This window comes from Mustela nivalis (genome assembly GCF_964662115.1).
Source record: "Mustela nivalis genome assembly, chromosome: 7".
Lineage (NCBI taxonomy): Eukaryota > Metazoa > Chordata > Mammalia > Carnivora > Mustelidae > Mustela > Mustela nivalis.
The window spans coordinates 144,090,595-144,105,341 of NC_139026.1; the positions used below are offsets into that span (position 1 = coordinate 144,090,595).

A 14,747-nucleotide genomic window follows, 5' to 3' on the forward strand; every position below is an offset into this window, starting at 1 on the left:
AGGAAGAAGGGGAAATCAGTAACATGTAGCAGAGTTATGCTTACCGAGTGTTACAGTGCTTTTTTCTTTTCTTTTTATTTTGTAGTATCACTAATCTCTCCACAGGGCTGCGGAGTGGGTGGCATTTTCCCAATTTTATAGCTGACGAAGGTATAGGCTCAGAGAAGCCTGGTAATGGGGACCACAGGTCAGGCAGCCAGGAGATGCCTGAACCGGGATCCATTCACCCAGAGGACTGACGGTCCCCAGGCCGGCGGCACGCCCGGGCGCAGTGGGTCCAAACTGTGACATCAACTTCGGTTCATCACCGACTCCCCAAAGCAGAACAAACTATTTCCCATTTGTAAATTATTATAGGCCCCCCATATCGATTCCTTCTCGTGAGAGCATGGGGAAGGAAAAGTCATTAAATAGGTTCTTGAAGACAGAATCAAACAGAAAGTGAGAGGCGGGTTTCTGCACCGCCTGGTTAAGTGGGGCAGAGCGCTGGGCGCGGGGACCAGATCTGCTCGCCAGCAGCCTTCTTCCAGACACCGGACAGGAAATGGCAAGCTGTGGGATTGTCACTGAGCCCCTCTTCCTTCTGGAGAGGAAAGAGCCCCACGTTGGTGAGCCTCTCCTTCTGTGCTCGTGGGGGGCTGGGGAGCTGGGGCGAAGGCGTAGTCCCATCTCTGATAGAGTCCAAAAGATCCGCTCCCACGAGAAGAAACAGAGGGTAAGGGTAAGCAAATGTAAAGACAAAAAGCACAAAAACCTACTCGTTTCTCTCTCTCTTTTTTTTCAGTCGGAGAAAAAGGAAGTCGTAAAATTCCCTTGAAGTCTATTTTGCAGCTGTTCCTGGGGGGTACAAAATAAAAGGCAGACTACGAAGAAATTACTTAAAATGCAAAAATGGCAAAGGGAACTATTGCTGTGGGTAGATTATAAATGACTTTAGAGATTTGGGGGCGCCAAATCACCCAGGCCAACTGAAAAACCGTCACTTTAATCTGAAGATGGTAAAGCTCTCCCTGTAATTTGTTCATGTATTGGGACACCCTCTTATTAAATTACAGTGTTTTATAACTAGTGAATAAAATTGGTATCATGTTTACTATGCAAAATCCCCACTATTTTTCAAATGGATGTGTATTTTAATATGAAATTGAAATTTAATATCGAAAGCAGTAGGCAATAAAACCAACCCACCTAGTTTCAAACCCTGCTTAAATTATTTTTCGAATTTTGTATCTAATAACATAGTACAATAACACTGAAACAAGATTAACACTGTGATACTATTTGTTTAGGAAACCAAGAGTGTTGCTATGGAAACAGACATTCTGCATAACTATGGAAACAGTGACAGTGTTGTAAATAAACATACTGGAAGGGGAACCATGTAAACTTAACATAAGAATTCTAAGAAGAATGGAGAGCCAGGAGGTGGAAAGAATTCTATTTTTTTAATATATATATATATAAAGCAAGCATAATTATATATTTTTCATCTCCTAGTAGGACTTTTAAGCTAAATTTTCAAAACCTTGACTGTGGTTTCTGTAATCTTCTGTTAGTTCCTCTTTTCTCATTAACTGTGAAAATCATAACCTGTTTTTTTTTTTATATATTTTCGTTACCTATTTATACTTAATGATAAAATTCATTGAAACCTGCGTTTGACTCAACTTTACTTCAGGAACATTTTAGAAGCCAAATGACTTTTCCTAAACATGTTAGAACGGAAAAAAAAAAATGCAGAACTCATATGTTTAACTTACTGCATTCTGAGGACCTAAAATAATGCTTTTTAAAGCATTATATTGAACATATTTAACTCCCCCCATTTTTTTTTTTTTACTTCGGTTATTAAGAGAAAATTAGGTGTTTTTTTTTTTAATGCTATGACCATTTGAAACCATAGTTGGAGTAAATATTATTTTTCCTTCCTTTGTGACTGAGTCCCAGGCTACCTTGTATCTCAATGGAAGGTTATGACTGTGTCTTAATGACCTTTGTAATTGTCCTGAAATCAAGACGGTGGCACACGCAGGAAGTGCTCACACACTGTGGCATGAATGGGTCCATAAAGTTATAAAAGCAATGAGCTATGGCACGACAATATAACACCTGAACAACAACAGAATGCCTCAGGAAGCCAACTCCCTGGGAGTGATTTGGCAAGTCTGTGGGGCGGTGAACATGCAGAAACTGACCTGATCTCATCCAACAGGCAAGAGCTGTTGGTAACAGGAGCCCCATAAAGCAAGGGGGGCAGCATGGAGACAGGGAAGGAAGTCGGGGAGGAGCCACGAACCCACGAACACAGGTGGAAGGCACAGCCCTGGTTCACGGAGACGGCCAGGTCCCCTGCACTGTCCTTACCCGTGTGCTTCCCACCACTGTCACCGCTGGGAGGTCAAACGGTGTCAAATGTAACCGTCCTTCTGGAGCCCAGGATCACAATCACGCCCACACGGTTAGTTCCCGAGTCTTGAAATTTGGCCAGATGAATACCGCATGTGCAAACACCTACTACATATCTTCCCATGGTTTTAAAACCCTAGGACAATGCTTTTTTTGTTTTGATTTGAAATTGTCATTTCTGGTGATCCCTAAGAGGGCAGCAAATTAAAATTTCAGATAAACGTTTTTGGACCAGATCACTGGCTTTCAAATTATGTTTCAGGGAAGGGGAGGGCTGGGGTGGGGGTCTCTGCGTCACCCTCACACTGTGCCTCGACGAACCATCTCCGCAGCTCACAGAAAAGACCCAACGGAAACACGCTTGACAACCGTCAGACAGAAAATGCCTTCCAGCTTCAGATTTCTGTGATTCTCTGGTTCCTTCTGAATCTAGAATTATAGAACAGCCACTGAAAAAGTGTTTTTAATCCAAGGAGCTCCTTAGAGCACAGCTAAGAGTCTGTTACCTGCGACAGCATAGTCAACACCGTCGGACATCTGCTGCATGTCTACCAGAGGCCAGGAGCACTTGGTGACGGGGACAAGTAATAAATAGTAAGCAAGGCCCCCGCCTTGGTGCCAGAACCCCCAGGAGCTGCCGAGAGTCAGGGCAGGGTCCGTGGCCGAGGCCCGGTGAAGTCCCAGGGGGTGGACGCTCAGGAAGGGCCCCATCTGTTTCAGGCTCTGCTGTTGCCATCCTGAGTTCTTAATTATTTTATCCTCGAACTTCTGCTTTTACGTGAGGTCTGGTGGGATACTGAGGCACAGACATGAGCCGACACAGGCTGGGAGATGCACTGGGGCCTTGGGCATAAAGGGATGACCGTAGAGAGCTCAGGCCAGAGTAACGGAATACCGTCGACGGGAGGTTTATAAACAACAGACATGCACCCGTCGCCGCTCTGGAAGCTGGAGGTCCCCGATCGAGGTGCCGCCGGATCGGGCAGATCAGGCCCAGAGCCCCCTTCCTGGCTTGCCGACAGCCGCCTTCTCCCTGAGCGCTGGGACGAAGCTGTCCGCAGCCTCCTGCGTCCTATCAGAGCACCACTTTATGTCCTCACTGAAACCCGACTTCCCTTGCTTACTCCAGAGACAGACACGCTGTTGGTTATGACTTCAATATAGAAATTTGGAGGGGACACAATTTGTCCTGAATAGTTCATTCTCCTTGCTTTGTTTTTTATGGTTAAAAAAAAAAAATGGAAACAACCACAAAAATCAATTGTCGGTTAAGCTGGTACACGCACTAATTGGAAGGCGGCATGCTCATTCAATACTACATCTCTCAAGGTTCTTTCATAACATAGAAAAGGTCTGGTTCGTGGGATAAGTGGAGAAGTCAAATAAAACAGTGTGTGTGTACACAGTGTATACGTACACTGGTGAAGAGAGAGAACTCTGCCCAGAAAAAAGGTAGTTGGCATGTGTGACTATGTTTGGGGAGCGATCGTGTACACCAAGAGATAACTAATACAGATGCCAGACAACGGAACGCTGAAGGGAGCCAGCCTCCTGGAGGACCTTTAGATGGAATTGTCATAAGCCCATTGCTGCCCGCACCCCAGAAACAGGGGAATAAAGCTCATTCATTTTAAAGCAGCTTTGGTTGCTCAGATGGAATTATAATGCCTACCTTGTGATGACACCCCCAGAACAACAAAGCGTGCATGCACTGCTCTGGAGTCTGGTCATGAGAGTGACATCCACCATCATTGTCCGTGTGTTAGGACCGAAAGCCGGCGAGGCCCATCACAGTTAACGAGTGACAGAAGAGAAGAAAACAGAGACAAAGGCTCCGGGAAAGGAGCTACGGAATCAGAAAGGCCCCTTCTGCCTCTTCCTGGGTGTGACCATGGCCAAGCTGTTAAACATCTCTTATCCTGAGGTGACCCACCTGTACACAACCAGGATACCGATGCCTGATTGTCTGCGTGGTTTTGACGTTTCCATGAGAAAGACAGCAATTGCACCTGCTGTGGACCAGACATCTTAGGTAAAAGCTGTACAGCCATATCTTGTTGCACATATTTGAGCTGTCTGGAATCATGCCTGCCACATGGTAGGTAATCAGTAAACTCTGGTCCCCATCTTCTCCCGACATAGGAGATGTATTCATGCTCATGTGTCGGTGATCTCATTTATGGGCCCTGATACAACACTCCGTTACTTCCCCTCTGTAATTATGGCAGACATCTTCTTGTAGCTGTGCTCTAACTAGAAGAAAATAATTCATCCTTTGTGATTTCCAAGTAATAAACATTACAATGAATCATGCTAATGAATATTTAAAAGTTACTGTTACCCAGGGTGGCTTTACTTCTGAAGCATCCTCACTCAGGCAGGGTCATAAAGAGAGGAAGGACCACTTCATTTTCCCCCTGAGGATCTCCCAGAAGCCCCCAGGTCTCGGATTAGCTCAGGGGTCTCTAACGCGGGGGGCACATGCCTCAAAGCCCGCAGGAAGTGATGAATTGCAGTGTGAGGATGGCTGTCAGAACCTCCACTTCCTACTTGCTTGTCAGATTCAGAGTTTCACGTGTTTCTGTGTATCTTTTTTAAAGCTCAAAATATGTTAGAGGACTTCCACATCTCTAAGCTACAAATTTAAAAAATTAGTAACTTTGGATATTGATGATTGAAAACTTTTTGCTGATGGGTGTGTCCCCCCAAAATGTTTAGGAGCCTCTGCTTAGAGTGTTGTAAAATTAGAGTTGGAGGGCGCCTGGACGGCTCAGTGGGTTAAGCCTCTGCCTTCGGCTCAGGTCATGATCTCAGGGTCCTGGGATCGAGCCCCAGCATCGGGCTCTCTGCTCAGCGGGGAGCCTGCTTTTCCCTCTCCCTCTGCTGCTCCCCCTGCTTGTGCCCTCTTTCTCTCTCTCTGTCAAATACATAAGCAAAGTCTTTAAAAAATAAAATAAAATAACAAAGTAAAATAAAATTAGAGCTGCAACTGAAACTTAGCATTTATATGAACTGACACTGATTATGTCACCCAACTCACAATAAGCTTGTTTCACAAAAATATAGGAAAAGAAAGCAGCTGGATTTTTTAAAAATATTTTATTTATTTATTTATTTATTTATGTGAGAGAAAAGAAGAGCATCCAAGGGGGGTGGTGGCAGAGGGAAAGGGAGAAGCAGGCTCCCTGCTGAGCAGAGCCCGATGCGGGGCTCGATCCCAGGACCCCAGCTCATGACCTGAGCTGAAGGCAGACACTTAACCGACTGAGCCACCCAGGTGCCCCAGAAAGTGGCTGGATTTAAAGGTGATTTCCTAACTACTGGTAAGGCTGCTGCTTGCTTTTTCAGATAAGATATTCCTAGATAAATGACCATAAGGTGAAAACACTTCCAGAGATGACTATCAGAACATGATTTGCACTATGGTTTGCAATGGTTCCCATCTTTGCTGTTGATGGAGGAGAGATTCCTGACAGAGCTCCGGAACAGCCAAGAGTCACTCGTCCTCAGTGTCTAAAATATCACACGCCATGACGTCAACAGGACAGGCACCAAAAGCAGAAATAAACACGTGGGACTACATCACACAAAAAGGTTCCTTCTGTGGAGCGGAAGAATCAGCAGAACGAGAAGGCAACCTACAGAACGGAAGAAAATATTTGCCAAGTACATGTGCGAGAAGGCACCAATATTCCAAGCATATGAAGAACTCCAATTGAGTTATAAGCTATTGAATTAGAGCTAACTAACTAACTAAATAAATGCCCCCATCAAAAAGTAGTCAAGGGACTGGAATACACATTTTTTCTTTCCCAGCGAAGACAGACCAGTGTCCATAGGTAAATGGAAAGTTGGTCAGCATCGCCGGTCGTCAGGGAAATGCGAACCAGAGCCACCGTGAGAGATCACCTGACAGCGGCTGCAGAGCCCATTACCAAAGAGACATGCGTAACTGTTGCGGAGGGTGTAGGAAGAGGGGAATGCTCTGCTGGTGGAAATGTAGGTTGGTAGGGACATCATGCAAAACACTACAGAAGTTCCTCAAAAAGTTAAAAACAGACCTACTGTATGATCTAGCTATCCCACTTCTGGATATACATGCAAAGGAAATAAAACCACGATCTCTGAAGAGTGATCCGTACCTATGTCTGCTGGAGCATCATTGGGAATAGCTAAGGCAATTCACCAGTGGATGAATAGATAAGATATGGCATTTACATGCAATGAAATACCAATTCAGCCACAAAAACTGAAATTCTGTCACGAAATGGATGAACCTGGAGGGCAGCCTGCTAAGTGAAATAAACCAGACGCAGGAAGGAAGGTGTTGTATGACCTCACTTATGTGTGGAGTCTAAACATGCCACAGTCCCAGAAGCAGAGAGTGGAGTGGTGGTTATTAGGGACTGGGTGTGGGGGAAAGGGTACAAATGTTCAGTTACAAGATGAGTGAATTCTGGGGATCTGATGGACAACGTGGCGGTTGGGGTTAGTAATACTGGCTTGTATACTTGAAATTTGCCAAAAGGATAAATTTTAAGTGTCCTTATCACACACAGACACATACAAGGTAACTATGTGAAGTGAAGGATACCTTATTCAGTTAATTCATGATCGATTAATTGATTGTGGCAATCTTTCTTCAATATGTCAACCCATCATGTCATACATCTTAAATATATACTTTTTTTTTTTCATTTTTCCTGCTTTTTGAAAAAATTGCACTCCAGTATCATGACATACAACATACAACAGTGTATTAGCTTCAGGTGCACAATATAGTGACTCAGCAATGCTGCACACCACTCCGTGCTCATCAGGATAATTGTAAAAATTAATCCTATTCCCTACCCCACTCCTACTCCCCTGCCCCCTCCCCTCCAGTGACCAGACGCGCGGTCTCTAGAGTGAAGAGTCTGGTTTTTTTGTTTCTCTCTTTTCTTTGTGCGTTTGTTTTCTTTCTGAAATCCCACATGTGAGCGGAGTCATGCAAACATACACACTTTTATGTGTTCGTTGCTTTTCAATAAAACCGGGGTGGAAACCAGGTAAACTCGTCGTGTGTTTCAGAGACCACGGTGAGCTGGTGAGAGGCGGTCATCGTGAGAAACAGTGCCCCCTTTTATTTGGATCAGGACCCCTATTCCTACTGAACAACAAGTACTTCTACTAAAACAGGACACATTTTGACACACTGGGTGGATATTGCCAAAGTGGTGAACTACGCAGTGGGGAAAGCCAGTTCTGAACAAGCGACCATTACGGTACAGGGCGTCTCCTACAGCCGTACGTTGGTTCCATTAGTTTGAGGATCTACGTGCAGATGAAGCACTGTATTCTATCAGATCTTTATCCAGTTACTCCAATGCCCATTTCAAAATGTGACATCAACCTTTCTGTCTATATATTTAATTCCTGCAATCACAATAGAACTCCTTGCTTTCAACTTTGAACCCAGTAAGTGATGGTATAAAACAGATATCCTTAATCAGCACAGGTCACCTAGAGGAAACGCTTCTTTTCTTACTGGGGCAGACCGGGATGGAGAAGATAGGCATGCAAGTGTGGTCCTCGCGCAGAAGGCCGTCTCGGGGGTCCTCATGCAGAAGGCCGTCTCGGGGGTCCAGCGGTCACAGCAGACAAGAAGTTTAAAGGGAGGTAAATCGCTTGCCGTGTGTTGCACAATTACAGAATATCTAAGCAGAAATCTTGGCAAGGATTAGGGGTAACTAATCACTTTTGTGGCCTGTTACAACTTTTGAAGTTTCACATTGAGTCACATTTCCATTGTGGTTTTACCCAATGGCCTGGTGTCTCTACCTTTGATATTTAGACTTACATATTGGGAATTTCCTTAGAGGAAAGTAAAACTCTAGTGATGTTGTATTCTGTGCAGTAAAAGTAGACTCCAATGAGCTTTTTGGAAGGGTGGCGTGGACTGTAATCAGTCATAGCTGATATGCCATTGATAGAAGACTGGCTGATAGCAAAGGCTCTCAAAACCAGGTCGAAGCTATATTTAAAGAAAACCCACATCAGTTATTAAATAAATTTTTTCACATGACTTGTGATCGAGTATTGAAAATGTATTTGAATTTAAATAAGCTCTACACATACCAATAAGGGTTGTCATCTTTATGAATAAAATCCACTTTTCTTTCCTGATTTTTTTTTTATGATTGTAAATGATAAAGCCATCTGCATGCAGTAAGAGCTTTCCCCTGGGTAATTCCTGCTTGATACTTTAACATTTTTACACTTATTATAGAGTCACATGGAAATAAAATGAAATTTTGCATTTTTGCCTCTCTACAGATGTTTAAATTAGGATATAATGTAGAGTAAATGCACACCCTCTTGGACCGTTTGAGTGTGAAAAATGGCCTTCTAGTCCACACGAAAGCACTTTGCCTATGTGTGGGTACCTTTCTACCCCACTTAAGTCTCTTTCCCCTTGCCGGTGAGGACACACAACGGACTTCACCAACGCAGAGGCGGGGCCTTAGCTTTTGTCCCCAGTGTTCAGGTTCAAAGCCACGGGCTCTGCTTCCTAGCTCTGGACCACACACACCCTTGCCTTGCTCGTTCACACAGCACGGCACTCTTTGGGGGTGTCAGTCTCTGTTTCTCCCCCTTCGTCTGAATTCTAACCACATTTATTTTGTTCATTGCTCCTGTGGTCTTCAGACCGTGATTTGCTTTCTGTCATTGCTGAGTGTTTCATAGGAACCGCTCCCTCAGGTCCCTGGAAGCTCTGATGGGATGAGATTATCTCGGATACGACTTTGGCTCTGTGTCTGCCCAGTGAGTGAGTTTTCTGGGGCCACTGGGATAAAGACCCACACACTGGGTGGCAGAAACAACAGACATGTGTTGTGTCATAGTTCTGGAGCCCAGAAGTCTGGGACCCAGAGCTGGGTCCTACTGAGGCTCTTGAGGGAGGATCGGGTCCCTGCCCCTTGTCCGCTTCTGGTGGCTTCCTGGCAACCTTTGGCACTCTTTCTCCCACCCTGCATGTCAGACTTTGTCTCCTCTTGGCCCTCGTCCTCTGTGCGTGCCCCTTCTTACAAGGGCACCACTCAGATTGGATTAGAGATCATCTCGATGGCACCTTTTAACTGAGTTCCTTCAAAAAGGCCCTATCTCCCAACGAAGGGCACATTTTAGGCGGTGAGATTAGGACTGCAACCTATGATTTGAACCCAATTCAACCCATTACACCTAGTTAAGTGTGTGCCTAGAGGTCCTCAGTTCCTGCAGATCCTGGAATTCACACTCATAGAGACCTACATAGATGCCAACATTTTGAAGGCAAAGCAGATCAGGAAACATATCTCAGTAGGGCTCCAGGTTTGAGAATGTAGCTTGTTGGCATACTTTTGTTTGCAATTTGAAGGTTCATCTATCCCACTTTCTTGTCCCTCTCCTTCCGCATCCATTAGGACAAAAGAGGCAGAAAGCTCAGTCTTCCCTTCACCATCACCAGCTTGACTCTGAGCAAATGGGGCCTTCTTGGTTTGCTTCCATTTTTTTAAATTTAATTTTATTTATTCATTTGACACAGAAAGAGAGAGAGCAAGAGCAGGAACACAAGCAGGGGGGGGTAGAAGATGGAGAAGCAGGTTTCCCATGGAGCAGAGAGCCCGATGCGGGGCTCGATCCCAAGACCCTGGTCCCACGACCAGAGCTACAAGCATACGCTTAACAACTGAGGCACCCAGGCACCCCAACTTTGCTTCCATTTTTAAATCTCAGACAGTTTTAACTGCTGAGTCTAGCAAATCTCACCCTGGAGTTGACACTTCTACTCCTAGTTCTTCCTCAAAGTCATCGTATCAGGCAGAATAAAATCAAGTCTTTGTTTTTTTAATTCCATTTTTTTTCATCGGAGAGTTAATGAGTTCACCTGGGTTTAAGGAGATTTGTAATGGATTTTCAAATCCTTGCTATTATTATTTTTATTATAATGTTGGATTATTAATACCAAGCTAAAAATGTCACTCAATATGCAAAACGAGGTGATAAGTGCCACTTGGCTTTTAAGAAGTACATTATATAAGCAGTCCATTATGGGAATAATCTGAGGTTATAGGCAGCTCTCGAAAGACCAGGCAAATAAGGTTTTAAAATCAAGGCACTCGCAGGCCATTATAACAACTAAATTGGTAAAACATATTAGAATCCCAGCATAATAAGCGTCCCTTAGAGAATAGTGACAAATTGTATTAATGTTGTATTTTTTTAAAAAGTAAGAAAACAAAACCCGGTTGAGGTTGAAAGTATTACCGTCGAGCAATATCCTTGCGGAAGAAAAGAGTGTCTGTGCATGTTCCCCAGGTGGCAGGCTGGAGGGGACCCCGGATCCCTGACACACGGGTCGTCACCTAGTGGCCTCCCCACCCAACGTTCCCAACAGGTGGCAAAGCACCAGTCGTCTCGCAGGGCTGTCCTTGCAACACCAGAAGTGACAGCAGTCACTCTCCCCTCTGCAAAGTAGCAGCAGGTCTGATCACCAGGATGGGTCAGTGGGAAATCCGGAAGGGCCAAAAGGGAACCTGTAGGACGAAGAGAAGCCCGGTGACCGCGGGGCACTGAGGGTGGACGGTGTGGAGCGACGCACAGGTGCAGGCTCGGCGTGCAGCCCTGATGCTCACACAGGGCGTTGACGGCTGACGGAGGAGCTGCCTGGGAAGGCAGAATAAAACAACCTCTGGTCTCACAGACTTGCTGTAAGTCCCCTGACCCTGTCTTTTGCCTCAATTAGCTCCAATCACCAGCACACAATGAAAGGGATAGAAGGTGACTTCTGACCTACCCCGTGTCCCAAAGCGCTCATGCCCCGTGAACATGGAGGCAATTTCCCTGCTAGCAGATGTGGGAGGAGGCTCGCTAATGCATCGCATGGACAAGAAAGTAACAAGGGCAGTGTAAAAATAAGATAAAATAAGTACAACTAAAATAAAACAGTAAAATAAAATAAAACAAACTATGTGTGACTTTGTGCATTAAAAAACGTGTTTCCTTCCGCAAGAATATGAAGTGGTGTTGTACGTGTGTGTGAGAATCATCGATATGTAATCCAAAAGTGTGCTCATTTCATTTTAACCTTAATTTATCATTATCTAAGAGAGTCACACAGTTTAAAATTCAAAAGATATCATGAGAGGGAATCAGGAAATTCTTCTTTCGGAAATGTTTTCGGTTGGAGTTCATTACACGAGATGGTCAGGCTCGTGACTTTAGAATCACACTTTCAATTTTCTGCTTGTTTGTTTTTACGAGAAGCGACATTCCCTGGATTAATCAGCGGCTACCACTGAGTCATCCAAACACTGTGCCTCAAACAAAGGCAATTAATTTACAGACCCTAGGGCTGGAAGGACTTTGAATGACATCTACAAGGAGAACTCCAAATTCTTTGGACCAAGGGGCACATCCCTGGTCCAGGATTCAAATTTTCTGGAGTTTTCTGCACAAGTTTAAAGACTCAGACAAAAGCTGTCACGAGATACACAAACTTAGCCTTTGGAAAAAAATCCATCATGTCATTAATTCAATTAACTGTCACTGATATTGCATTATGCACTGAATTACTGATTTTTTGGGTGACCATTTTAAGTGCTGAAATAAAAGTAAAAAATACTCCTTGGCTTTTTATACCCTCCGGGGAAATGAAGGGCCAAGATAGTTATTCAGACAATTCATGTCAAATAGGTTTCTGACCTAAATTGTTGGCTTTATTGTGGCTTACAACAGCAGAAAATTGTGGCAGATAACCACCAGAATTAATTTAGAAAATGTCGTTCCTATCTGTGTAATGTGCAAGCATAGTGGTCCCTTTGGTTATACACTTATTCTGTGTTTTCTTTTCCCTGTGCTCAGTGAAATCCCACAAAGGAAAAAGACTCATTCCTAAGGGTCACTTAGGAATGTGTTTTTGCTGAAGTACAAGGGAAGGGGGTGGTCTGGTGGGGGAGGACGTGTATTATGTATCTACAGAAATGCTTCTAAAAACAAAATTCATCATAACTGACATCTAGAAAGGCTAAATGCAAATTGTACGACTTTTTAATGCCTTAAAAGACTCCATTGCAGGCACTTATATACCATTATTCTTAATAAATGTAATTTTATTTCTGCTATAAAACCGGGAGAGAATTTTGCCAAGGAAATTTTGTCCCTGCTATCTGGACAAATCATATGGTGAAAAGTTTTCTAAGACTAGAAGGTTCAGCAACTTTAAAGTCCACCTTGATTGATACAACTTTCTGCTCCAGGAACTTTGGCATCAGACAGAACTGAGTTCAAGTCCAACTTGGAGGCTTTCAGTAGAACACTGAAAAGATTTCTGAACCTCTCTCAGCTCCATTTTACTCATCAGTAAAGTGAAATGGTAGAAGGTACTGTAGTGCTGAGATTTGGTTCGATTAGGAATAGCATGACATGGGGTAAGGGGAGTACAGTTTTCATGGAAAAACTGAATTACCTAAGGGGATTCTGATGAATCCTGGCATAAGGGGGGTGGAGATATGATGACTTCTGCTCAGCCGCTTGAATCAGCCAGGATGAGCTGGGTTGTGCTGCAGTAACAAAGGAACACCCAGTCTCTGGGGCTGGGCACACAAGCCTTTGCTTTTTCCCTTTTGGGTTCCACGGATGTTTGAGTTCCGGGCTGGAAGGGCTCACACTCCCCGCAGAGCAGCCCTTCCACTGAGGGGACAGAACACAGCCTTCTGAACTTGACCGTCTGGGTTTCCACCCCGACCCACTATTTTTCTGTTCTGTGACCTTGGAAGTTGACTTAACTTGCTCTGAATCTGGTTATATCATCTATAAAGTGGAGAAAATAAAAGAATCTACCCTCACATGTTGTTGAGAGGAATAAAATACGTGCTAAGTGCATAAAGCACTGGGATCTGTGCCTGGCACGGAGTACATGCTAGCAATGTTTATTCTTTTGGTTGTCAACAAGGCAGCATATGTCTTTTAATGACGTTCTGTTAATGCATTTACGCAGGACCTTCTGACTACACATCAGGGTAGACGTGGGACAGTGAGAACCATCGACTCTCCTCTCAACTTCAAAGTGAGTTTTCTGAAGACTATGAAAACATTTAATTTCCCTGCCAGCCTCCATGCAAAGAGAAAGAGGATTGGCGCTGGAATCAGCTACTGGGGTGTCCAATCTCAGCTCTGGGACTGACTTGGGTTGGGGGCAGCACCAGGCAGATCAGAAAACTCCTCTCTCATTCTGTGTCCTCATCCTTAAACAAGGGTAGGATGACACTGCTTCATAAAGCTATGGTAAGGAATAAACCTGGACTTGCATAGAACGTGTTTATTGTCACACCTGGAGCCCAGTAAGTCCACAAACGTACACAGTAACAGTATTATTAGCGTCCATGTTACTGCAGTAGATCCCTAACCGTCAAGACCCTGATTGGGAGATGAGTTTTACAGAACATTCTCCAAAAACCGGTATCAATTCCTGATTCTCCCGACTGCTCGCTTACTTGACGTGTGTCCTAGAGTTGCGTCCCTGATTATTTATTGATAGCCTGTGGTAATAAGTGCACTGTTTCCTTATCTTAAATGGATTAGGCAGGATATAACCATCTTAAAGAGAAGTCCAACAGCACACATGGTAAACAGACTGTAGGTATTAAGACACTAGCTGCAGGGCTTTTGTGTTTTTTTCTAATTGACAAGCCCTTTCTGAGGATCTACATTGTGCAGTCAAAAATAACAATGTCAACAACAGTAAAGATATCTAGTATCCTTGAGAGCTGGCTTTGTGCCTGGGATCTCACAGTCCTTGCAAATCATCCCCGCAGCAACACCGGAAACCTGGTGTATAATTTTCTTTTTCTGTGTGAACTTAGTGACTTAAGCCCACAATGCCTGGGTCTTTAAGCACATCTGTAAGCTTGTCGCCTAGACCTTCTGCAGGTCTATCCCGTGCTTACCCACGCGGCTGCACTTAGCTTGCAGGTTGGCAAGGCGTTGGGTTCTGCTGGAACAGCTAGGCTCTGTGCCTGTCTTTCCAGAATGGCATTCTTGCCAAGCCTCTTCTCAGAAGGGAAGCCCCCGTGCATCTCCCTCACCCCTGCACAAGCTCACACGGTGCTTCCGGTGTCCTGCTTCCTGCTTTCCCGTGTTTTACTGTCTGGTTGGCCAAAGAAGGTCTGGGCAAAGCCTGTCTTCGATGCGGAAGGGGAGTTCCTACAGAAGGAGTGATGGGCGTCTACCAAGTGCACTACCAAGTGCACGATCTCATTTTTACCAACACAGAATCCAAGGAATACGGGCATTAAGTATCTTGCCTACATTGTACAGCCAGT

General features: G+C 44.4%; 1 long non-coding RNA gene across 1 annotated transcript; it reads left to right on the forward strand.

Annotated features, from left to right (window-relative positions):
* The first annotated feature begins 450 nt into the window (after window positions 1-450).
* Window positions 451-1,103, forward strand: LOC309869654. Its single transcript, XR_014314312.1, has 2 exons — window positions 451-608; window positions 785-1,103. It is a non-coding gene; the product is annotated as an uncharacterized lncRNA (long non-coding RNA).
* The last annotated feature ends 13,644 nt before the right edge of the window (window positions 1,104-14,747 follow it).